We start from the raw sequence: 27,028 nt of genomic DNA on the forward strand, positions 1-27,028 counted from the left end.
CTTTCAAAATAAACTTAAAAAAAAAAGATATATGCAGCCCTATGTTTATTGTAGCATTATTTATAATAGCCAAATTGTGCTAGAAACCCATGTCCATTCGGTAGATAAGTGGGTAAAGAAGAGGTGGTGTGTATATGTACAATGGAATATTAATCCTAAAAGAATGAAATCCTGCTATTTACAATGACATGGATGGAGCTAGAGAGTATTATGCCAAGTGAAATAAGTCAGTCAGAGAAAGAGAAATACCATATGATTTCAATCATATGTGGAATTTAAGAAACAAAACAAATGAACAAAGAAAAAGGGAGAAAAAACAAACTCTTACCTATAGAGATCCAACTGATGGTTATCAGAGGGGAGCTGGTTTAGGGACTTGGTGGAAAGATAATGGGGATGAAGAGTACATTTATCATGATGAGCACTGAGTAATGTATAGAATTGTCAAATCACTATATTGTACCCCTGAGACGAATAGAACACTGTGTGTTAACTATACTGGAATTAAAGTTTAAGAATAAGTTTAATTGCCATGAAAAAACAAGCAAAGTTAGTAACGATAAAGTTGTCAATAACTACAAAAAAGATGTTCCAATGATTCAACCACAGGGTATGGCATTTTAAGCTTTTGTTGTTGGAAAAAAAGGAAAGTAAATTAGCTGGAATTAAATCCTCCAAGTCATAAAATTCCTATTTCTCTAATTTTCAGTAGTAAAATTATATCTATTTTTAATATTTATTCATATATTTTTGAGACAGAGAGAGAGTGAACCTGAGTGGAGGAAGGGCAGAGATAGAGAGGGAAACAAAGAATCCCAAGCAGGCTCTGCTCTGTGAGCACAGAGCCCGACTCAGGGCTCAAACCCACAAACGGAGAGATCATGTCCTGAGCTGAAATAGAGTCAGATACTTAACCGACTGAGCCACCCAGATGCCCCCGGTAGTAAAATTATTGTGTATTATTATATTATTATAAAATAATAGTGAATTCAATTCTGTTCTTTGTGATAATTTTCACATTTCTTGTTATTTTTCTAGAAGTCAATCATGATAAAGTTCATTTTGTGATTTCTACGAGATGGTACCATCCCATATTCTTCTAAATCAAGAATCGAGATGAAATGATGATTTTTTCCCGCTCTATCTCACTAAGGAAAATCTTTTGGGGACTACAATATAATTTGATAATTTAGCTTGATTTTCTGCCATATGTGCCTTTTGTAGCATTGAATGAAAGGCACACCATTCTCCTCCCTCTGCTATTTGTTTGACATGCTAAGAGAGATTACCAGTAAGATAGAGGTCAAGGCAATTGCTACAGTCCATCAAACTTATGGGTCTTTTTTCCACATCCCACCAATAGCCCTCATGATTCATGCATTTTAAATTTTTTTTCTTTTTTCAACGTTTTTATTTATTTTTGGGACAGAGAGAGACAGAGCATGAACAGGGGAGGGGCAGAGAGAGAAGGAGACACAGAATCGGAAACAGGCTCCAGGCTCTGAGCCATCAGCCCAGAGCCCGACGTGGGGCTCGAACTCACGGACCGCGAGACCATGACCTGGCTGAAGTCGGACGCTTAACCGACTGTGCCACCCAGGCGCCCCTTTCTATTTTTTTTTTAATTTTTTTTTTTTTTGATTCATGCATTTTAACATGGACATGTGCATCATATACATGGCATGGCACTTGGTTCTCAGGCCTGTGTGTGTGTGTGTGTGTGTGTGTGTGTGTGTGTGTGTCTGTATATAAAAACATTTATAGTGTGTGTATATATATCTAGACAAATATAGAAAAACTCAGGAGAATTTTTATGATAACTTAAACTTCTATATCATTTTACTTTGCAAAGTATATTAACATCAATCATCTCATCTTACATTTCCCTACCTCACCTGTGTTTGAGGTAGAAAAGCAGGAAGTAGTTGCTTCCCCCTGTGGAGAAATGACTGTGATCAGAGGAAGCCAAGTAACATGTCCAAGGTCATAGAGTTAAGGAGGAGCACAGGTGGGACCCCTGAGTCCTTGATAAGTCCCCTTTACCCAATGCCATGCTGGCCCCACAGATTTTCATGATGTCGAATGGGTGCAACTGAAGAGTGAGGTTCTTCTCTTTACTTCCTTTTTTTCCCCCAGGGACATTTTTTCAAGAAACATGTTCAGTTTGTCATCTGGGTAGCATTGTAAAGGAATATATAAGGATGAAATTTGGTTAGTAAATAGCGTATCTTTTATTTTTCTGAGTACTGATACCCATTAAAAATCAGGTTCTAGAATGCCATTGTCTTATTCAATTTTGAGAAAGAGTTCTGGAATAGCAGGCTACACCCTTCCCTACAGCACACGCACACACACGCACACACACACACACACCCTGTCAGTATCACTGTATCAGCAATTAATAATAAATAAATAGTCAACCAGATACCTGCTAATTTAGTATAAAGCAAAAATATCAGAATTTGTGTTAACCCTACTCCAGATGCATTTTTTTTCATGGTAAAGCATTTGGATTTTATTTGATAATTTAAATGTTTTTTTTCTTGATTTTATTTTTAATGTTGATAAACACAATCTGTACTTGTAGCTGGATAACAGACAGGCTTTTAACATAAGGTTTTCAACCTAGAATGTGACTTTTTCCAAAAAAAATTTCAATATTAGGCCTTTTTGCTGCAGACAGTTTCCATGAGAGTCTCCTGAGAAACTAGTTTCTTTAAAAACAGGTTGCTACTACTTCCTGTGAAATTCATAAAGTGGCTTTCCTTTTGCTTAGTCATCCAGAATGAAGTCAAAAGGCTCAAAGTCTCTCCAGAAGCTATAAGCCAGGGTCACCTCTTACCTTGCTTGTCTGACACTGCCTCCAGTCAGACCAGTCAGAGATATTAAGAATGGCTTCACTGGCCAGCACCTTCCTTCTCAACTGCAAGGGAAAAATTTTTGTTTTAATTCTGTGGAGAAGTTTCTCTCCTCTGTCAAGTTCAACATAAATATATGTTGCTCTCGGTTGTGCAATGGGCTTGATGTCAGAGTGCTCTGGATTTCCAACAGCTGGTTCTATTTGTTGTTCCTTTGCCTGGGTAACGAAGGCATCTTTAATGCCATTCTCAAAGCAGTGGCTGAGTGGCACGAAAATGACCTGTAGCTGGAGGTGATAGCTCTTATAATTTCTCTAAAATAAAACACACTATTTCTTTCAACTCTTAAAGAAAGGCCTCAGTGTAGTCTTATACTCCTCCACCTCTTCCGCCATCTTGCTGAATGAAAGGTCCATCACTGACTGATAGTGTCCGATGGGCAGGATGAGGACATGGTCATCAGCTAAGCCTCCTTTGACCAGGGAAAGGTAGCAATGTGGGTCAGTGTTGACCACCAAATGCTTTTCCACTTTAGGACTGGCAAGGCAAAACCAGCAAGGTCCTGGAAGCTAAGCAACTTTGGAGGCTGCTTTGGGTGAAGGTTAGTCCCTGCCTGTAGATGAATGCTTTCCTTCTCTGCTTCAGTCTATCTATCCCCTTAGCCATCTTAGAGAATAACAGAGTAGTTACAGATGATTAAAGAGATAAAACTGTACATAGATAGTCTTTAAAATCTCATGTAAGCAGGAATGGTTTCATCTTCTGTGTGTGGGTTGAATATAAAACACCTATTTAATTTTAACCATCATTATTGTGATCCAGCTTTGTGGAAGTGGGAGAGAGCCATCTGCTCAGAAAGGTGATTATGAATAACACATAATGAAGCTTCATTCAAGCAGCACTGACTGGGGCAGAATTACATGGTGACCAAGACAGAGCTTGGAGATCAGGAAACAGGGCTTTGAATAGAAATTCTCCCACGTACCACCACTGTGACCTCAGACAATTAGTCTTTCTCCCTTCATCTGCAAAATGACAACAATAGTGTCTACTTCATAGAGTTCTTGTGAATATGAAATAAGAAAGTGCATGTATAGCCCTGTGCATGATGGCACATCACATGCAGTCAATAAGAGGTTGCCCTTGTAAGAAATTTGCCAAGAACTTCATAAAACAAGATTTCCTACTGATGCAAGAACTTGTATATGTTTTAAAAACATTCCTGAGAATTTTTCTTTGACATAAAAATTAATATAACCGCTAATACTGTAAATATTTGTCTGTTACATTACTGATAGTCATTATACATATGCATACATATACATGTACATATACATATACATATGTATATCCTAACCCTACATTTCTTAATCTTTTCCTAGTCCTTCTAGATATTCTGTCAAATTCCCCCAGATCATGACTATTTCACTCTGAGAAAAGATTAATTTGTTACTCCTCTGTTCAGTGTCTCAGGGTCCTGATTTCCATAAACTTGATTTTCCATACCCCCTTTGCCATTTGTTTTCTGGATAGATATGGCTAATGGGAGACCAAATAGAAAAAGTGGAGGACTAAGGGAGAGAAGCCAGGTTACTTCACTGCCTTTTTTCTTGGCTTTTGGCTATATATCTAGCATAGACCGAGTCTCCATAATTCCATCCCTTTCTAGCACACAATTTCTGTGGCCACAATTTCTGTTGAGCCATTCCTTGCCATGATCCCAGTCCCCACCTGGGCCTTACTTTCATGAGTGGCTGTTTCTCTGTGGTTCCAGCTTCTGTCTAGATGCTCTGTATTCTTGGGCCTTTGAAGCATCAACTCTAGATGTCTCTCCAACTCTATAATAACTTTTGAGGCACCTGGGTGGCTCAGTCTGTTAAGTGTCGGGCTCTTGATTTCGGCTCAGGTCATGATCTCACAGTTAGTGAGTTTGAGCCCTGTGTCTGGCTCTGTGCTGACAGTGCAGAGCCTGCTTGGGCTTCTCCTCTCTTTCCCTCTCTCTCTTCTCCTCCCTATCTCAATATATATATATATATATACACATATACATATATATACATATATATGTATATGTATATATATATACACACATATATATTTATATATGTATATATATGTATATATATTAGATATAGATATAGATATATAGAGATAGATAGATAGATACAATGACTTTTGTCTGACACTAATCTTTGGCTGCTGATGTGAAATTCTGGGTGTCTTCACCATTCCCTGATTGTCTTGTAGACCTTCCTCCTCCTTTGTAGCTAGTAGTCTGTATTAATGTCCTCAATTAAACTACTTGGTTTGGATTCTCCCCTTGATTAACCCTGACAGATTCAATGATGGTAATTCCACAATTGTTTTCTCATCAACTGACCTAGTGTAGACATTTGATTTTTAGAATTTTTTATAGAATTTGAATTTCAGAGGTCATTTTTATTTATTTTATTTATTAATTTTTTTGAAAGAGAGAGAGAGAGAGAGAGAGAGGGAGACAGCATGTGCCTGTGCACTCATGCATGTGTGCAAGTGCCCTCACAAAGGGTTCGAGGGGCAGAGTGGAAGGGAGGGAGAGAATCTGAAGCAGGCTACACTCTCAGCCGAAGCCCCACCAGGGGGCTCAATCTCAGGACTGTGAGATCATGACCTGAGCTGAAATCAAGAGTCTGACACTGAGCTGACTGAGCCACCCAGGCACCTCAGAGGTCATTTTTAAAAGGTAAGTATCGAACTATGAGTCATTTCTTTTTTTATTCAAGAAAGTTAAAAAAATGCCTGCTCCAGACTAACTAAATAGAAATTCTGTGCCCAAGATCTATCGGTGAAAATGTACAATGAAGTCCAAGACATGAGTACATTATCAAAGAAGAAAAGATTATTTTCATAATTTCTTCCTGTTAGTATTATAGTTCATAATATTTTGGAATTTTAAGCAGGAATAATTTAATTCGTTTTGAGTGTATCCTAAATAAAAGAACTTGAATTCTAAACTAAACCTCAAAATGTGTGTATTAAGATAGATTTTTTTCCCTGTGACTTTCATGCATGTAGTTCCCACAAATTTAATAAACAAAAGAAAAAATATGAATCAAATACTAGAAAAAATTATAACTAATCTCAGAATATGAATTTTCTGCTAAATTACAGAGAATATCATAAAATAAGCCTGATATTTTCAACTTGCTATTTAACTCAATGCAAAAGAATCAAACTTATGGCTTCCTTTAACTTTGTAGATCATTTGTAATTTAAGGGGAAAATTTCTGTCCAAAATGAAAAGGGTGGATTGAATTCTGAAGTTCAAGAAAATCATATTAACCTAACATCTCAAGTAAAACAAAACCAGATTCTCTTAGGCAACCAGAGGGCTATATACATAAGTTTTCATTTTTGTGCAGATGGGTTGCATTCAGAAGGAAAGAGAACATGAAATAGGGTGTCCTGAGACATATACTTTTGTTTAATTGCCTAAATTGGTTATTTTCTGTTGCCCATGATCATTGGGAAAATATTAATATATCAGGGTTATGGAACTTGTCTAAAGTTGCAGAATATCTGCTCTGATGGATTTATGTGACCAGCGGTGTTACTGTAAATAAATAAATTTATTAAATTGACCATTTTAAGCAAAAATACACTGAGGTAAGCTAAGAATTATCTGAGTTGGTGCAGCTGGTGCTTAGCAAATGTTATTGACCTTGAAAAATATTGCAATTTGCCAACAATAATAAAGCTCTAATTAAAAAATGGTTATTCAGGAAGGAAATCAACATTAATGAGAACATTTCTTAAAACTGTCTCTCAAAGTAATATACCCATAAAAATAAGTCAATTAGGAAAAAATGTAGTGTTTCAATGGTACATAAAGAGTTTGTAAAAGAAGAAACTAGGTCCAAGACTTAGACAGCTGTGGATTCCATCATTATAAAAATGTAATATACTAATGGAAAAATATGTTTAAAGGTTGATGCAATTGTAAAAGGAACTAGGAAACGTCTTATGAGAAGAGGTAAATTAATACAATACTTATTTATTTATTTTTTAAGTTGATAGACTATTTTCTATTAGTTTTAGTTTACAGAAAACTGAGCAGAAAATATGGAGAATTCCCATACACCCATTCTCTCCCCTGAGCATAGTTTTCCTTATTATTAAACCTTGCATTAATGTGAATATTTGTTACAATTGATGAGCCCATGTTGATACATCATTATCTGAAGTTAACAGTTTAGAGTTCACTCTTTGTTCTGTGTATTCTATGAGTATTGACAAATGTGTAATATATATCTCTACATTACAGTACCATGAAGGATAGTTTCACTGCCCTAAAAATCCCCTGTGCTCTCTATACACCCTTACCTCTGCCTCCCCCAACCTCTGGCAACCACTGATATTTTACTGTCTTCATAGTTTCACCTTTTCCAGAATGTTCTATAATAGAAATTATACAGTATGCAGCCTTTTCAGATTGAATTCGTTCACTTGCCAACATGCATGTAAGCTTTCTCCATGTCTTCTCATGGCTTGATAGCTCATTTATTTTTATTGCTGAAAAATATCTCATTGCATGGATACACCACAGTTTGTTATCCATTCACCTAATGAAGGACATGTTATGCTTCCAAGTTTTAGCAATCATAAGTAAAGCTGTTATAAATATCCATGTGCAGTTTTTGTGTGGACCTAAGTTATAACTCATTTGGGTAGTTCTGAGATTTTTAATATTTGTAACAGTTTTATAAAAATTTTATGCTATAAATTAAAAAATTCAACTAGGATGACCATTTTTCAGGAAAAAATATATATAAGCAAATGTCCCTAAAGAAGAATTAGAAGGGCTGAATTGCCCTGTAATTACTAGAAAATTGAATCAGTAGTCAAAAATATTTCCACTAAGAAAATCCCAAGCACAGAGTCTCTATCAAATCAAACCAGTGTTCAAGTAACAAATTATTTCAATCTTAATCAAACTTTTTCAGGGCACTGAAAACTTACTTATGAGGCTAGTGTGATTTTAATACCATAATGCAACAAAGATAGTAAAGAAAGAAAATCATGAGCAAAATTTATTTATGAAACATAGATGCAAAAATCATAAGTAATATGATTAGCAAAAAGCATTTAAAACATATATATAAAGTGTAAGTGGCATAATCTATGATGACAAAGTTGATTTTACTTCAGGAGGATAAAGTTGTATCAATATGAAAAAGTTAATTAATATAATTTGCCATATTATGAAATTAAAGATCATAAGATACCTCAACAATTACAAAAAGAGCACTTAATTCATTGATGTTGATGTTATTGAAAAATTAGACACAGAGGGGAACTTCCTTAATATGACTCTAAATCAATGGTAAACTTTATACACAGTGAGAACCCACTGAAGGCTCTACCTCTGAGTTCAGAAAGAAGACTAAGATTCCAAGCAATACCTCTTTTATTTGATATTTTACCAGTGTTTCTAACTAGTGCAGAATGACAAGAAAAAGAAATAAGTGTGTAAGGATTGGAAAGAATAAGGAAATAAAAACTCATTTGCAAATCATTTGCAAAGGAATAACCAAAAATACTTACAAATAAATTATTGCAATCAATACAAGAGTAAGGAGAAGTTGCTAAATAAAAATCTGCATAGTCAAATAAATTATGTTCCTAAGTTACAGTAATAAATGTAAGAATACAAACAGAAAGTTTAAAGGTAACATTTATAATAACACCAAGCATACAAACTACGTAAAAACATACCTGGCGGAATGTGTTCAAGAATTCTGTGAGAAAAATTTTAAGATTTATTAAAAGACTTTAACCAACATGTAAGTGAAAAGATAAATTATATTAATTTATTCCCCCCAAATGATTCCAGTCAGAATCATAGCATGTTCTTGCCATGGAAATTGACAAGCTGATTCTAAAATTTATATGTAAAGTCAGAGGGTGCGTATAACTAGACAGTGTTGAAATAGAGAAATTAGTGCAAAGACTTGCTTTATTGGATATTAAAACTCATTACACAGCTATGATAATTAAGGTAATGTTGTGTGGGTACAGAGAGAGACTAATGAAATAAAATGGAGGGCCCAGAAGCAGATCATAGTTATACAGACATACATGTGACAGAGATGGCCTGAAAGATTGGTGGACGATGAACAATCTCTTCCAAAAATACTGTTCAGATCAAATGTATCCATCTGAACAACAAATCAAAACACTATTTTACAACACACATAAAATCAAGTCTGGGTTGATTAAAGATCTGAGTGGAAAAGACAAAATTATCAACACAGGAAAATATCTTCATGATGTCAGGGGGAGCAAATGATCTATATCTGTTGGCTTCGGCTGGAGTATAAATTATGAAAAAATATACTAGTAGTCCACCAGTAATATTCTTAGAATTGAGTTTTTCATTCTTTTATGTTTTAACATGTAACTTTTATGTTTTAATATGTATACTTTAAAGCATTGTTTCATGAAGAAAATATAAAGCACTTCAAATGTAAAACAGTATAACAGCAATACTTCCTCAGCCTTGCACAGTGAAAAATACAAAATTTGTATAAAGGCCTTTGTATATGCATCGTAGTAAAACTTTAGTGTAGGAATATCTAATAGACTTGAAACATTCTTTGCCATTTACTTTATCTAACTGTTTCTATTTTGTTATTCAAATAATATTACAAGTTGACAATTTATTTCTAAAATATAAAAATAAAAATATGTGAGAAGGGAAATAATAAAAATGCCAAGTAAGATGTGTGTGTGCACTTTGAAAATTAATTTTCTATTTGCTTTATCAAATATGATTTGATTTAAAGACTACTTTTACTTGCAAAAAGACCAATTACAGAGCTAGGATAATTAAGATAATGTGGTGTGAGTACAGAGATAGACTAATGAAATAAAATGGAGAGCCCAGAAGCAGATGCATGGGTGTACAGACATATATGTGACAGAGATGATGGTATTTATGTGAGATCATAAGGGTGGGGCCTTCATCCTATGGGGCTTGTGCCCTTATAAGATGAGGAGACACTGTCATGTGAGGGCACAATGAAAAGAAGATCCTTTGCAAGCCAGGAAACATTCTCACCAGGAACCACTGAGCTGGCACCTTGACTCTAGGTTTCCCAGCCTCCAGAGCTGTGAGAAAATAAATTTCTGTTGTTGAAGCCACTCAGTCTATAGTATTTTGTTATGACAGCCCAAGCTGACTAATACAAGACCTAAACATGCACAGCCATAAAACCTAACCCTCTCTGCCTAAATGTAGCATTTATTTAGGCAGACACCTGGCATTTGTTCCATAATAATAAGCCTTTCCTTTCTGTCACCATTTGTAATTAATTAGCAGAGTTCCTTACAAACAATATGTATTCCATCTTTATTTTTTCAACCACTTTTATCATTTCACTGATCATCCAAAAGTTAATGAATCAAAACATCCATTTACTCTGCTCATAATCTTGTGGGTCTTGCATACAGGTCTCAGCTGGGGAGTTCTATTCTTCTAGTTCGTCTGGTCGTAGCTGGGATTCCACATGTGTTGGCAGCCACCTAAAGTTCTGCCTGGCAGAGGTCTCTCTGGAGGGTGGCTGGTCACCAGCTGGGACAACAAAAGTGATCAGGCTGCACACGTCTCACCCTCCGGCAGGCTAGCCTAGACCTATTTACATGGCAACTCCAGCATTCCAAGAAGCCAGGCCAAGCCTAGGCTTAGGACTTGAACTCCGTTCCTTCGACCTCAGACTGTTGTCCAAATCAACTCAAAAGACTAGGCCAGATTGAAGGGACAGAGAAGACCAAAAGCCGAGCATTGTGGCCATTTTTGCCATCTACCACAATTAAACAATGCGTATGGATATTCAAATAGCATAGCTGAGGCAGTGATGGTGTTCCATCCCAACTGCCATGGCAGAGATGGCCAACAGTAATCTAAGGCAATGAAAATTGTCTTTTTAATTAGTTGATGGCATGACAGCCTATTCAAGTTATAAAAAATCTTTCAGAGGCGTAAAATCTTAACTCCTGGAGGGTGGTAGTCCTTTCCATTCCTTTGTGAATTAACCTTATCCGTATCTGAAGCTCAAAGGAAGTGAACCTGTTTTTAAAAATCTATGCGCTAATATTTTCCTTGTTACATGGAGTGATCTCTTAAATAGGTTGATCTAGGCTAGTGAGAATTTCCAGAAACCTTCCATAATCAGCCTAATAGAAGCATGCATTTTGAGGCTGAAATAATAAAGCAATATGCTTTTTTGTCTCCCAACTGCTCTGCAAATCTCTGTGTGCTAGTTTTTCCCTGCCCTTGGATGAAATCTCAAAGAAGCTCCGAGATAATAAAGCCCTCTAGGCTCTTTGACCCCTAAAATAGTTTTAGACCAATAATTAGTATGTTCAGTCCCAAGTAGTAATAGAAACTCCAAATTTTATTCTAGGTTAACTCTTCCATCCTTGTATTAATTAGGATGGATCAGGTTATACTGTGGTAACAGACAAACCCCCAGTAGTTTTGGGTTTTTGTTTGTTTGGTTGTTTTTGTTTGTTTACTTACCCTAAGTCCTCTCCAGACCAAAGTAGTAACTCCTCTTTGCAGTAACTCAGCAACAAAAGCCATCTATCTTGGGGTGCTGCCATTTTGATATGGCACCCCCTTACTGCTGCTGTGCAAGGGTCACACAGAGTCTTCTCGCTGCTACCATTTGAAAGCGACACATGGCATTTCCAGTCCCATTTCTAAAGTTGCACATAGTCACATGCCCCGTGTAAATGAAAGGGTCTGGAAGTTGTGCCTTTCATAATTAGAAAAAGAAACTAGAACGATATTGATGAGTTCTACTTCTGGGGGCCCTACCACTCTCCCTGCTTGCGCCTGCTAGGAATAGGAGATATGGGAGACTTCTTTTCTATTTTATTGCCTCGTGTTTCTGCCCCTGATCCTCTACCCCCACAGTTCATAAAATCAAGGTATAGATGCCATTACTCCTCCAAGATGGAACGAAGAAGAGAAGGGAAAGTAAGGGGCAGTAATGGCCTTACTTTCCTGGGACTGTTGTGAGCTGGTGAAACACTGTCTGGCTTGGCCAGTGTTGTACAATGGATTCTTCCTTCTGTTGTGGGCTGCGTAGGTTCTTTGGAGGTTCTCCCATTACTGAAGACTGCTCACTGGTAGTTCTCTGACATTTTCCCATTGACAATTTTCAACTCTTGTTTGTCCGTCTATACCTGGGTCTCTACCACACTTCCTGGACAAAGTCCCTTTGTCTGACTGAGGTATGACACAAGGTCACTTTTCCCTAGTTCAGAGGAAAAACACGCACATCGACTTGTTGATAGAAAAGATTATATCCCACATTGAAGCCGTCTTCTTGGCTACCATTATCCACTTTACCCACTTCCAGGCTTTTAAATTCTTCAGCTCTGGGACAGACACCAGTCTTCTGTATCACCCATGCTTCAAGAAATATAAATCAAGTCGGACGCCTGGGTGGCATAGTTGGTTAAGCGTCTGACTCTTGATTTTGGCTCAGGTCATGATTTCACAGTTTGTGAGTTCCAGCTCCACCTTGGGCTCTGTGCTGGCAGCATGGAACCTGCTTGGGATTCTCTCTCTCTCTCTCTCTCTCTCTCTCTCTCTCTGTCCCTCCCCCACTCGTGTTCTCTATCTCTCAAAATAAATAAATAAACATTAAAAATATAAATCAAGTCTTCTGATTCATCCTCTTAGTGTCATCAGGTGAACTGGGAGACCTGGGCCCCGGGGCGTCAACCCAGCCAGACTCGGAAGAGTCACTGAAGATTCTTGGTCTTGTCTCAAGAAGAGAAGGAATTCAAGGACAGACACACAGCACAGATGAGTAACATAAGCAGGAAAATTTATTAAAGCAAAAAGTACACTTTCAAGCTAAGAGAGTGGGCTAATTCAAGAGAGGGAGACAGCTGCGTCCCTGGGACGTGAGTTTCTGTCTTTTTATCTGCAATTGTTAACTAGGGGGTAGAATACTCATTATTTGGAGTGATAAGCAGGGTTTCAAGCTTTTTCTTCCTAATTTGGTCACAGTATCCATCATCTTGGGCCTGTCTGGTTTGATTGAGCTTCTTGTGGAGTGCTACCAGGACAGGCCTCTGACCTTGCCTGGCTGGCCATGACTTCCTCCTTGCTGCCCTCCAGGTAGCCTGTTAGAGCCTCAATGTCTACTCTAACATTAGCATCCCTTTTAACTAGTCTTCATTGTCCCATTCTTATTCTTGTATTTCACTGTGTTTCACAGTATATCATATAGCTATTATAAAAATAAATTGAGTTCTATCACTCCCTACTTAAGACTTCCAGTGGTTTCCCATTGCACTTAGAAGAAATTTATACCCTGCCCTATAAGGTTATGTCTGATTTAGTCCTTGTCTGTCTTTCAACCTTACTTTATATCAGTGGTTTCCAAACACTTTCGACATTAGATTTACATGGTATGCTTTAAGGGAAAAAAAAAGAAAAGAAATCCCGATGCCTTGGTTTTACACTTTGCTATTTAAATGAGAATATCTGAAGGTAGCAGTCAGACATCATTGCTATTATTTTTTTTTTAATTTGTTAAAAGGTTTATTTATTTTTGAGACAGAGAGAGACAGAGCATGAGCAGGGGAGGGGCAGAGAGAGAGGGAGACACAGAATTGGAAGCAGGCTCCAGGCTCTGAGCCATCAGCCCAGAGCCCGATGCACGGCCCGAACTCACTGATGGTGAGATCGTGACCTGAGCCGAAGTCGGACGCTTAACCAACTGAGCCACCCAGGCGCCCCCAGACATCATTATTTTTTAAAGATACCCACATGATTCCAGTGTGCAGCAAAGTTTGGCAACTCCTGTTTTACACCATTCTCCCTTGCTTCCTAAGCTCTACTTTCACTGGCATTCTTTTCATTTCCTAAAGGTTTTCTGGCATAGGAAACAATGTATATGGTCTTTGTCCTCATTTCCTGGCACAGGAAAACCCTTGGCATTTCCTAAGTGATAGGACTGTCTTCATTATGCTACTGAGGTGAGCCAAGGTGGGCTACTAGATAGCTTCAGGAAGGCAGCTGCTCACTGAAAAGAACAAGCGCCAGATTAGAAGGTGGGAACTTTGATTCAGCCCAATACCGTTGGAGGAAAGGGAGGTTAGAAAATGAATTCAGTCACCTAGCCAATGATTAATCAATCATGCCTATGTAATGAAACTTTCTTTTTTTTTTTATTACTTTGATGATAACGATGATGATGATAGTGATGATGGTGACAGTAAAGTTACTTTTAACTACCTCTCGACTGTCTTGTTGAGAAAATCAATATAAACATATATTCCCCGAAATGATGCCAAAAAAAAAAATACTGGTAAAGAAAAAAGTCCTTTACACTGCATTTATATATTTACTGACGGAAAATTATTGAAAGTTGCCATGCATAGTGACGGTATTTCCACAAAGCAAAATGAACGTGAAACTGCTCTCTCGGAGCACAGGAGCTTTCTAGTTTGGCATGCCTCTAAGGCCATGTTCTGTGTAATGAACTCCCTATTCCACTACCTTACTCTTTTTGAATCACTTATAAAGGCATACTCACACACCGTGCCTTGATGTTATTTGGCTCTATTCTTCTCCGAAACACAATCTAAACACCAGTGAGGTTTCATAACAGTATTCTGTTGTAAAATGTTCACTTAGATAAGAGGTCATCAAACTTTGGTCTACTGGCCTAATCTGAATCCCCCCTCCCCGCATGATTTTTAAATAAAGTTTTATTGTAACATAGTCATGCGTCAATTTTTTTTGTTATTGCCTGTGGCTGCTTTCTTGCTATAATGGCAGAGTCAAGTAGCTGTGATAGAGATTGTATGGCCCATAAAGCCTGAAACATTTACCATCCAGTCCTTTAGAGAAAGAGTGTGCTGACTCTTCGTTGAAACAATTGACATTATCTCTGAAATGAAAGAATGCGTATGCACAAAATTCTCTCAGTACTCTCCTGATACTTGAGACTGTATTTGTGGATCCCAGGTTTAGAAATCTTCATCTATTTCCTTGAAAGCACTGATCCGAATTACTTTCCTCTAGCCAATGTTGCATCTCCAAAAGCAAAACTACAGTTTGAGAAGTAAAGGATGCTTTTCCTTACATTTTGTCCCAAAGTCTGAGAGGTGTAGTTTGTAGGCTGGCAGGGAGAAACTATCTGTGTGAAGATATTTGTGAAATTCAACAGCTTATTTACTAGCTTCTTTTGCAGGAGAATTTTAAGGCAGGTATTTGAGACATCTTGCAGAAAAATCTTTCAGAATTTCTCTCTTATGTTTAGCTTCACATGTATTTATAGATGGGTTTATGCTGAAATTATGGTAGTAATATGATGAGATTTTGGCCTCTATTTTTCAAAAATTTTCTCAACTGAAATATATACTAATCTGAGAACATTAAACATGCATTAAATTTTTTTTAATGTTTATTTATTTTTGAGAGAGAGAGACAGACAGAGTGCAAGCGGGTGAGGGGCAGAGAGAGAGGGAAACAGAATCTGAAACAGGCTCCAGGCTCTGAGCTGTCAGCACAGAGTCTGATGCAGAGCCTGAACCCATGAACTATGAGATCATGCCCTGAGCCAAAGTTGGATGCTTAACCTACTGAGCCACCCAGATGCCCCTAAAGATGAATTTTTTTTAAGATCAAAGAAAAATGGGCATTACTTTTGGCAAAAATGAACTTTCTAAGCATCAAAGCTGTTTAAAGTGTTTTGAAAATACAATTTTGCTATTCATTTGTTTTCCCTTTAGAATCAGTGTATTGTGCATGCCAGCTATGATACTTTGCTTTGGATGGGATGCTAAAGAGTGATCTCAGTTCAAATAGGTTGAAATCCCTCATTAGATACTAAACAGCAGCATGAGGGAAATTGGTTTCTTTTAATCTTTCACATAAAGAGGCAATCTCTTTATATGCAAATACAGCGTTTTGCATATTGATTGTATTTTCTGATGATTGAACTTACACATTTATAAGCTAAATGTCATTCTTTTAAAAGAGGGTGCACAGTAAATATCAATTTCCATAATTTCCCCTAACAAGTTACTACTCCAGCGTGCCAAACACTCTTAACAGTGCAATTCATGTCTTCTTTTTATACTCCTGTAAATGCATAAAGAATTCTTAGCATTCAAACCAAACAGCAAGGAAACTCCTCTCTTCCATGTCCAGTGTAAATTCTCATCCTGTATGTGGGGAGTAAGGTGACCAACTTGCCCTGGTTTGCCGGGAACTTTCCTGGTTACAATGATTCAAGTTTACACCCAAGGATACCTCTTATTCCTGGGCAAAATGGATGGTTGGTAATTTGGAGTGCTGATGGTGACCTGTGTTTTTTTTATATACTTTTAAATTTGTATGTAATTTCAAACTTTTAGAGAAGCTGAATACGTGTGAAGTGAATACACGCACACACATGCCTTTTACTCAGATGAGTAACTGCTTAATTTTTCTCCACTTGTTTACTTAAAGTAATTCTTTCATACCTAGCACATTAGGTTTAAACTAAATTAAATACAGCCCTTTGTCTTTTCTGGATGCTCACGTTATAATAGGGATCCATATTATAACTACCAATATAATTTATGCATTTAAAATTTATTTCTTGGGACTTGGACCTTAATGATCTTTTCCAGTAGTTGATAATTATTGTATGTTTACTTAAAAGACATATTGTTGGTCATGTTTATGATTCCTTTGTGGCTGACTCTGGTTTGGAATGACAACCCTAAACAGTACATTGTTCCTATGGGAAACTCCATCTGCTTGAGAGTGATTCACTTTTACATGTGGCTTGTGGTGAGAATCTGGACTGTCTTCCTCTGCTTACATCTAAACAAGCTGGGGTTCACCCACAAATAGACTTCCCATGAAAGATCCTATGAGAAAGAAGGGAGAAAACAATCTGAAAGTAGTAGTCTCCAATGTTGAGGGAAAAAAGAAAAAAAAATAGTAGAGAAAGAAAGGAAAAAAGGGTCATCTGAAAGTAGAGGAGCGTAGAGACAGAAAGAAGGCAGAAAAATGTGAGCTAAGTGATAGGTGAAATACGGAAAGTACTTTCAGAAAAACAACTTATATATCATCAGAAACTCCATTTACTATTTCAAAACTACCGACACAAGAACTTTTATATTTTTAAAATCACCCCTATTCTTCATAATCACTTCTTATCTATGCTATTTTGTTTTATGGCACCACAAATGTACCAGTTTAGGCAGATACCACAGAAAGATATGAGCACCAGGAGAAGAGAACAAAGACTGTGGGTTAAGCACTGTGCAAAATGTCTTAATGATAAACGGATTAGATGCATGCTATATATGAGGAACAAGATTTTAAGCCAAAGATTGAAAAAGTTCTAAATAGTTGGATTGATAATAAATGAATGACATTGTTCATGAGGCCGTACTGATTTTTTAATTTTTGCTGAAATTCCAGCATTTTATTGGCCTGAGCAGAATTGCATGTAGCTGGAACCAGGTTGATTTATATGTGGAGAGTTACTACTAATATGGTCACAATTTCCACTTAAATGAAAGTCTGTAAATAGTAAAATATCCTAATAAAATAGTGTCTTTTAAATACGCCAAGATGGATTGATCACCAAATATTATCCTTTCTCTTTCTTTCTTTCTTTCTTTCTTTCTTTCTTTCTTTCTTTCTTTCTTTCTTTCTTTCTTTCTTTCTTTCTTTTTTCTTTCTTTTTTTTTTTTTTTGTTTTGTTAAAGTGTTTTACCTGCTTAATTCAGGGTCATTCCATCACCCTCCCCTCCCCTCCCCTCCCCTCCCCTCCCCTCCCCTCCCTTCCCTTCCCTTCCCTTCCCTTCCCTTCCCTTCCCTTCCCTTCCCCTTCCCCTTCCCCTTTCCCTTCCCCTTCCCCTTCCCCTTCCCCTTCCCCTTCCCATCCTTCTCAGATAATCCTTGCCATCTTCCTTTTAGGTTTAGTCACATTTCTTCTTTTTTATACCATTACTGAAATGTTATAGACTGGGACATGAAGTATGGTCCACTGACATGATGCAGTCACACAATGCCTGTTTTGAGGACTTGTATAGAAAGTTTGCTCAATGCCATAATGCTCAGAATGTTCCTATTCTTGGACAAATTATGTTATCTCTGAAGGTGTGATTCAGATGTTTAAACTGTGAGAACAGGTTTCTCATTGTCTCTTGATCACTGTCATTATGGTGCTGTGCCTTATTTCCAGACCTGGATATCTTTTCTTTCTTTTTTTTAGTTTAATTTTTTAAATTTACATCTAAATTAGTGTATAGTGCAACAATGATTTCAGGAGTAGATTCCTTACTACCCCTTACCCATTTAGCCCATCCCCCCTCCCACAACCCCTCCAGTAACCCTCTGTTTGTTCCCCATATTTATGAGTCTCTTATGCTTTGTCCCCCTCCCTGTTTTTATATTATTTTTGTTTCCTTTCCCTTAAGTTCATCTGTTTTGTCTCTTAAAGTCCTCATATGAGTTAAGTCATATGATTTTTGTCTTTCTCTGACTAATTTCACTTAGCATAATACCCTCCAGTTCCATCCATGTAGTTGCAAAGGGCAAGATTTCATTCTTTTTGATTGCTGAGTAATACTCCATTGTATATATATACCACATCTTCTTTATCCATTCATCCATCGATGGACATTTGGGCTCTTTCCATACTTTGGCTATTGCTGATAGTGCTGCTATAAACATGGGGGTGCATGTGTCCCTTTGAAACAGACCACCTGTATCCCTTGGATAAATGCCTAGTAGTGCAATTGCTGGGTTGTAGGGTAATTCTATTTTTAGTTTTTTGAGGAACCTCCATACTGTTTTCCAGAGTGGCTGCACCAGCTTGCATTCCCACCAACAATGCAAAAGAGATCCTCTTTCTCCGCATCCCACCAACATTTGTTGTTGCCTGAGTTGTTAATGTTAGCCATTCTGACAGGTGTAAGGTGGTATCTCATTGTGGTTTTGATTTGTATTTCTCTGAGGATGAGTGATGTTGAGCATTTTTTCATGTGTAGGTTGGCCATCTGGATGTCTTCCTTGGAGAAGTTATCTATTCATGTCTTTCGCTCATTTCTTCACTGGATTATTTGTTTTTTGGGTGTGGAGTTTGATAAGTTCTTTATAGATTTCAGATACTAACCCTTTATCTGATATGTCATTTGCAAATATCTTCTCCCATTCTGTCAGTTGCCTTTCAGTTTTGCTGATTGTTTCCTTTGCTGTGCAGAAGCTTTTTATTTTGATGAGGTCCCAGTAGTTCATTTTTGCTTTTGTTTCCCTTGCCTCCAGAGACGTGTTGAGAACAAGAAGTTGCTGCAGGCAAGATCAAAGAGGTTTTTGCCTGATTTCTCCTTGAGGATTTTGATGGCTTCCTGTCTTACATTGAGGTCTTTCATCCATTTTGAGTTTATTTTTGTGTATGGTGTAAGAAAGTGGTCCAGGTTCATTCTTCTGCATGTTGCTGTCCAGTTTTCCCAGCACCACTTGCTGAAGAGACTGTCTTTTTTCCATTGGATAGTCTTTCCTGCTTTGTCAAAGATTAGTTGGCCATATGTTTGTGGATCCGTTTCTGGGTTCTCTATTCTGTTCCATTGATCTGAGTGTCTGTTCTTGTGCCAGTACCATACTGTCTTGATGATTACAGCTTTGTAGTATAGCTTGAAGTCTGGGATTGTGATGCCTCCTGCTTTGGTTTTCTTTTTCAAGAATGCTTTGGCTATTCAGAGTCTTTTCTGATTCCATACAAGTTTAGGATTGTTTGTTCTAGCTCTGCGAAGAAAGCTGGTGTTATTTTGATAGGAATTGCACTGAATATGTAGATTGCTTTGGGTAGTATCAGCATTTTAACAATATTTGTTCTTTCTATCCAGGAGCATGGAATCTTTTTCCATTTTTTTGTGTCTTCTTCAATTTCTTTCATAAGCTTTCTGTAGTTTTCAGTGTATAGATTTTTCACCTTTTTGGTTAGATTTATTCCTAGGTATTTTATGGTTTTTTGTGCAATTGTAAATAGGATCGATTTCTTGATTTCTCTTTCTGTCATTTCATTGTTGGTGTATAGGAATGCAACCGATTTCTGTGCATTGATTTTATATCCTGCAACTTGGCTGACTTCGTGAATCAGTTCTAGCAGTTTTTTGGTGGAACCTTTTGGGTTTTCCATATAGACTACCCTGTCATCTGAGAAGAGTGAAAGTTTGACCTCCTCCTGGCCGATTTGGATGCCTTTTATTTCTTTGTGTTGTCTGATTGCAGAAGCTAAGACTTCCAATAGTATGTTGAATAACAGTGGCGAGAGTGGACATCCTGTCTTATTCCTGACCTTAGGGGGAAAGCTCTCAGTTTTTCCCCATTGAGGATGATATTAGTGTTGGGTCGTTCATATATGGCTTTTATGATCTTGAGGTATGATCCTTCTATCCCTACCTTCTTGAGGGCTTTTATCAAGAAAGGATGCTGTATTTTGTCAAATGCTTTCTCTGCATCTATTAGGCTACCACACAACATGGAAATTGTAGGTAGTATACACCATTGTTCCTAGCAAGAACTTTGGTCTAGAATGAATATTTAAAATCACAGATGACACCACAGCTTTACAAAATCCAGTTGTTAAATCTTCCTTTCGGAGGCCATGGTACTGGGGCTGACAGAGGAGACACTGATTGGTTTGAATTTAGAGTCAGATTATAAACATCGAGGTAATCTGTGCTTTATGTTCTCCTGGAAAAGTCCTACTCACCCAGGGAAAGGGAAGCTCCAAGATTGGAAGGTCAGCTACCTCTTAACCCCTAGGGGAGTGTGGGGAGGTGGGCTGGGGAATGGTTGCAGCCACAGAAAGAGGATAACATTGAGCTGTGTCTTTTCTTTTTTTAAATTCTCGACCATAGGGGCACCTGGGTGGCTCAGTTGGTTAAGCGTCTGACTTCAGCTCAGGTCATGATCTCATGGTTCATGGTTTGGAGCCCCGCGTCAGGCTCTGTGCTGACAGCTCAGAGCCTGGAGCCTGCTTTGGATTCTGTGTCTCCTCCTCTCTCTGCCCCTACCCTGCTCATGCTCTGTCTCTCTCTGTCTCTCAATAATAAATAAACATTAAAAAAATTCTCAACCATAGGCTATTCATAGGACAGTTAGCTTCATATTATGAAGCACAAGTTTTAATAATTCTGTGACTCATATTTTTAAATTACTCAGAGAATATGCAGTATATTTCTCGTACCTTAAAACTTACTATAATAGGCTTTCATGCACATTATTTTATTTGATCATCACAAGAATTTTATGAATTATCTCTTATCCCTTTCATGGGATAGGAACCAAGAGTCTGAGAAGCTGTGATGTTCTCAAGTCTATACAGCAAATAAACAGGGGTTCACTTGTGTCAGGTGTGCTGCTAATCAGTAAGAGTAGAGCCAGGATAGCGACTAAAATTTAGAATTCTGAGTCTCCTATCCTATTTTGTGTCCAGAAGCTTCTATTCCTGATGAGTATAGTTGATAGAACTCTTTCTTCCTCCCTATTAAAGTATGTTTACGGTCCATGCTACTTTCATTTCTGGCTGTGTCATCTCACTTATTAGAATGTAAACTCCCTGAGAACAAGGTTCATTTTTGCTTTTTGTTGTTGCTTGTTTTATTGTACAGGTTCTGTAGGACAGTTTTGCTCACATAAATCGTGCAATGTAAAATCACTGTGATATAGGAAGTTCTGTAAATATAATCATTAGCCTGTGGGTAATTAAAAAGTAAATCTTTTTTGTTGTTGTTGTTTTTTAGGGGAGGGGATGAAAACTAGCTTGAGCTGCTCTTTTCCCAGGCACTTAATTATTTTAATTGATTGACATCTAGTACTGAAGCATGAATAGGTGGAAGTAACAGATTTGTCACAATATGTAGAACAAATAAAATCTTACTCATAAAAAATATAAATTATTTGGAACATTCAGGTTTGTCGTTTGACCTTGTAGGTACTCGTTGTGTGTGTGTGTGTGTGTGTGTGTGTGTGTGTGTGTGAAAGAAGAGAATGTAATACTAGTTAAATCCAGAAATGGAAGTAATGGAAACTAGGGACAGGGAAGCTGTAGCATTTTTTTCATCCAAAACAATGTCAACTCCAACAGCAAAGCTTTATGAGAGAGTTCAGTTATCTGTGTGAGCTGATGAGCACCCCTTCCTTTTCACTTCCCTTTCCAAAGTATACAGCTGAAAACCATTATTAATGGAAACACCCTGTGAAGTCAGTGATTCATACACCCTATCTGTTAGTTTTTGTTGCTAAAATGCCATTTTACCTCTTAACCCTTTGGGAAAACTAACAGGACATTCCAAACATAGTCCCCAAGTTTTCACTCGCTTACATCCAGTTGCAGAAAGTTTCTGAGTTACATGTAATTACTGCGTCCGGGAACTGACAAAACTTGACAAGAGATCAGGTATTTCCTGGCCAAACTCTGTATCTCAGGCTATTGTATCCTTAAAACCAGGGAAGGATGATTCCAGAGCAGTCACCAACAGAATTTGGGGTTTGGGAGGATTGAAATAAAAACTGTGAGTGAGTGAGTGAATGAGTGAGTGTGTGGTGTATCTGTGTACATTGGGATCAGAGGCCAGGAAGGGAGGAAAACAAGGAGGCAGAAAAAGTCATGATTTAAACGCATTTAAAATAAATTCGTTAAGAAGTAAATCAAAAATAAAATTTGAATATTTTGCTGCAGTTAAAATGAATAAACTAGATCTATGTACCAATATGGATAGACAAGATGAAAAATAATATTGAGTAAGAGTCATGATTTAAAACTCATTTAAAATAAATTCGTTGAGAAATAAATCAAAAATAAAATTTGAATATTTTGCTGCAGTTAAAATGAATAAACTATATCTATGTACCAATATGGACAGATAAGATGAAAAATAATATTGAATAAGAGTCCATCTTGCACAAAATTATTTAGCAATGATGTCCTCCAAGTAAAATTTAAAAGTAAAAAATTATATATGGATATATACATGTGTAGCATGATTATTTTTTTAAGTGCCTGGATATTCTGGTTAATGTTTTTTGGGGGGGTTATGGAGAAGGGGTAGGGAATAAAACTGGGGAAACATTGATTTAATTTTAATATTTTATTTTCTCCAGTGAAGAAAAATTTTAGTGTCACATGTGGCAGACTCAATTATGAGTGGTGGTTCCATGGGTGATGGTTGTTCTATTTAAATATGTATGTGTGTGTATATATATGTATATATATATATATATTTTTTTTTTTCCAGATTAGGAAGAAAAAGTGAATTTTTATCCTTGAACAGCATTCGTATCTTGAGAAAACCGATGGTAATAAAAGTGTGGTGGTTTAAGATGTACATTACAAAAAGGAGTAATTGATCTCATTTTTAAGTGTTCTGCTGATAACACTTTAGTAATTTAAGAAGTGACAGCATTTTCTTTAAAAATGTTCACCACATTACTTAATCTTTAAGGTTCATCAATTGTATGAAATACTTTAATGTTGTGTTAACAAAGATTTTCTGTATTCACTTTACGTTCAGTGCTGATGCATTAACTCAGAGGTGTTTCCTTTGGGTTTTCCATTCCTGAGACGATTGATAATGTACTTTTGTTTACCTATTTTATTTCATTCACCGTTGGTGTCCTTGTGAAATTTCCACTAAATTTAGGCAGAAAAAGAGATCCTCCTTCAGATCTTTGTGTGGGGCAGAGCAGAGATTGGGTCTACTTCTGCCCCCATGGGTCAAGTGTTGGTTTCTGAATCAGCCCAACAACTCACCTCTGGGTGGGCCACACGAGATGGACAGCTCTGTGGTCTTATTTCTGCTTTAGTTTCTGGTTCCTGGGTTGATATATTAACCGCTCAAACATAAAAAAATGTTTTAAATTTAATAAATTGTTTCATTTAAAAAGGCTGTTGTTCAAAATGCAAAATAATGCTGGACACAGTAAAAAAATGGGACTCTTCTTGGGTCCCATCACCTGCTTCTCCAGGATCTTTTCTGCAATCTTATTTGCCATTAGGGGTTCTGCAGGTAAAAAATTCTGTGTTCATTAGGAAGATATTTTTTAAGGAGGTAAACCTTTTCTCCATACATACTATTTTCCTCCCTCCCCTCTGCCCTCTCATCGTTTCTAAGCAAAGGACCTTGTTCTTAGTTGACTCCTATCATTTGACGTTATTTCTACTATAGGGTATTTGTATTTATAATAATAGTATCTGCTTCAAGAGAGAATTTTCTTTAATATCAAAGGGAATGATGCTGTTTATGAAGATAAAGAGATGGGCAAGAGGGTCAAATTCCAAGTACTGGTCCTGCTCAGAAGCTGCTCAAATCCTACCTTAAGTCTGGATATCTTTCTCCCCTTTTGACCAAAAAAATGTTTTTAAAGATAGTACATCAAAGTTTACTTTAGGAACCGAGGATATTTATTGAAGCTGAGACCTTGCTGGACAAGAAAAGGCATTTACCCTGCAGCATTTTCAATATTATATAAGAAAAAGCGCTAGTAGTATCAACATTTAAAAGTTACAAACCTTTAATAATTTGTGTTTCTTAACTTCCTTCAGTCCGTCACCAAGAGATGAACATTTGTTCACGTTTTAATTGCTTGGCACATAGTGGAAACAAATTCCATACACATTCAACAATTTGATATAATATATTTGAAAATGATATATTTTTATAAGCTGGCAGGTCCCCAGTTTCCCAGTAGATTTTAAAAGAATCTTAGGAAATATAAGTTTTGATAGAAAAAAAAAAAAAAAACAAGGTGCTAGTTGGACATTGACTCTATTGAAAAAGAGCCACAGTTCTTTTTTTTTTTTTTCTGTCACAGGTACTATTAACATTGTGCTTTAACAATTTAAATACTTTGAATGGAAAGGACAATCTTTTTATATATTTTTCATGTCTGTGTTAATGTATATTACAGGAGAATGGAAGTAGCTGAATGTTGATAGTGGAAAAAAAACATCTTGGTGATTTCAAATACATTGGAATGAAAAACTGAAAATAGGAGAAATGTCAATAAAATCAATTAAGTTTTGAGGTTATATCAGTAATAAATAGTACATGTTGCCCGTCAACAATGCTTCGCCTTTCCTCAGCAATGTCCCTTCTGTGTTGACCATCTCCAAGATCCTTCCAATTGGAATAAATCCTTATATAATAATGGTACCTAAAATATCCACTGCTAGGCATTTTAGAAGTAGGAATCATTCTAGTTTATAATTGCAGTTTGTGGAACATGTTAATTACCTCTGGATTTCCAGTGTGTGTTCCACAGAACTTTAGAACTGAGAGTGACTGCATAAATACAAGGGCTTTGAAGCCAAAGGAATGTGGGAAATATTTCGTATTATGTTTTTCCCTTGGAAATTCGTAATGAACTTCTGTAAAATTTAAGAACTGAAATCTGGGGTATAGAAACTTGTTTAGCTTGTTTAATTACTGATTTCCCAGACAATAGAGCTGTTTCATTTAGTGTTATGGAGCTAATGTTCCAAGAGCCATAATTTAGGAAGCAGTGGATTAACCCAACATTTATATCTCAACAGTTTTGGAGGTTAATTTTTCAGGCTATTCTTCTTAACTTGCACTTTGTTTTTTTTTCTCTTGTTTTATTTGTAAATTATCTCCAATGTGGGGAAATTATTTCTAGCAAAACATAATTGAAAGCAGTTACCTCAATGTTACCTAAGCTACCATGTACAGAAATAAATTTAAAAGAATCAATAATATCATCAAAAACCAGAATTTCTACTAAAAAAAAAAAAAACTTGTTGCTATTAGTGCATCTAAAAAATTCAGGATAATACTATTGGAAAATTTAAAACTTTTATGTTGGTAATTATGAGATGCTTAGAAAAAATGAAAAATAACCAAAAACTAATGTGTTACTAATTACAGCCCAGGAAAAATTTTTAGGAAGAAGTAGCTGCCTTTTTCTTGAATTTCCTAACCTAGTGTGTTATTACACTAAAAATGCATTACCACGGAAGAACAAAATGGAAAATACTAGCTTGGCCTTACTCAAAGTTAAAGAATTTTTGTACTTCCAATGTGGTATCTGTTAAGAGACAAAGGAAGTGAAAACTCACGAAGAATAATATGAAGAATAATAATAGTTTTATAAAGTGGATAAATGGGTTCTGTGTTATTACAAAATTGGGAGAAAATAGAGCTTAATAAAAATAATTAAAAAGAAACACAAGAGTCAATGAAGACATACCTAAAAATTTTAAATTAATGGAAAATGTGAGTAAGATCCCTAATTCATCAAATACAGAGCATGTAAAATAAAGGGGCTCTCAGCCTCTTAAAGTAGTAGTATCAAAAAAGACACTTTACATAATGATATAATGATCATTACAGAGTGAAAATGTAAATAAGTTCAAGAAAGATTTTAAAATGTTCATACATAACTTTTGTGACTTTTGAACAGGTTATGACTACCTCAAATAACTATTGGAAAGAGATAGTATGGGTGTCTGTGTGTATGTATGTATTTTTAGCTTATTAATTTTATTTTTGAGGGAGAGAGTACACTCATATGAGCAGGGGAGGAGCAGAAAGAGAGGAGAGAGAGAGAATCCAGCATGGAGCATGATGTGGGCTTGAACTCATGAACCATGAGATCATGATCTGAGTTGAAATCGAGAGTCGGATGCTTAACTGACTAAGCTACCCAGGCACCCCGGAAACAGCATTTAAATAAATAAGAACCCTGACTTTCTGAGGCAATATAATCGAGTGTAGCCTCTGGAGTAGAACCATCCAGTTTGTTACCACATCTCCACTTAGGTGTGATTTTAGAATGTTACTTAATTTCCTTGAAGGTCATTATTTTCATCTGTAAAATGGGGAAATAACAAGCCTATCTTATTGGATTGTTGTAAAGTTCTTAGCACAATGCCAAGCACACAGCGAGTAGGTAAAAATGCTATTTTTTTTTACTATTATAATATGCATAATTGGTGACACTTCATTGAACATTTGAGGACAAAAAAAGACCTTCGACAACTCTTCAGAACTATTCTAAAAGACCAGATATTGAACTTGGGGAAAACTGGCAAGATCTATCATATTTTAACCTCTTATGTAATATTCCCAAT

At 36.6% G+C, this 27,028-nt stretch overlaps 1 pseudogene; it reads right to left on the reverse strand.

Moving 5' to 3' along the window:
• Positions 1-2,747: 2,747 nt before the first annotated feature.
• Positions 2,748-12,055, reverse strand: LOC122490520 (annotated as a pseudogene).
• Positions 12,056-27,028: the final 14,973 nt, after the last annotated feature.

The sequence above is a fragment of the Prionailurus bengalensis genome, chromosome B2 (genome assembly GCF_016509475.1).
Source record: "Prionailurus bengalensis isolate Pbe53 chromosome B2, Fcat_Pben_1.1_paternal_pri, whole genome shotgun sequence".
Lineage (NCBI taxonomy): Eukaryota > Metazoa > Chordata > Mammalia > Carnivora > Felidae > Prionailurus > Prionailurus bengalensis.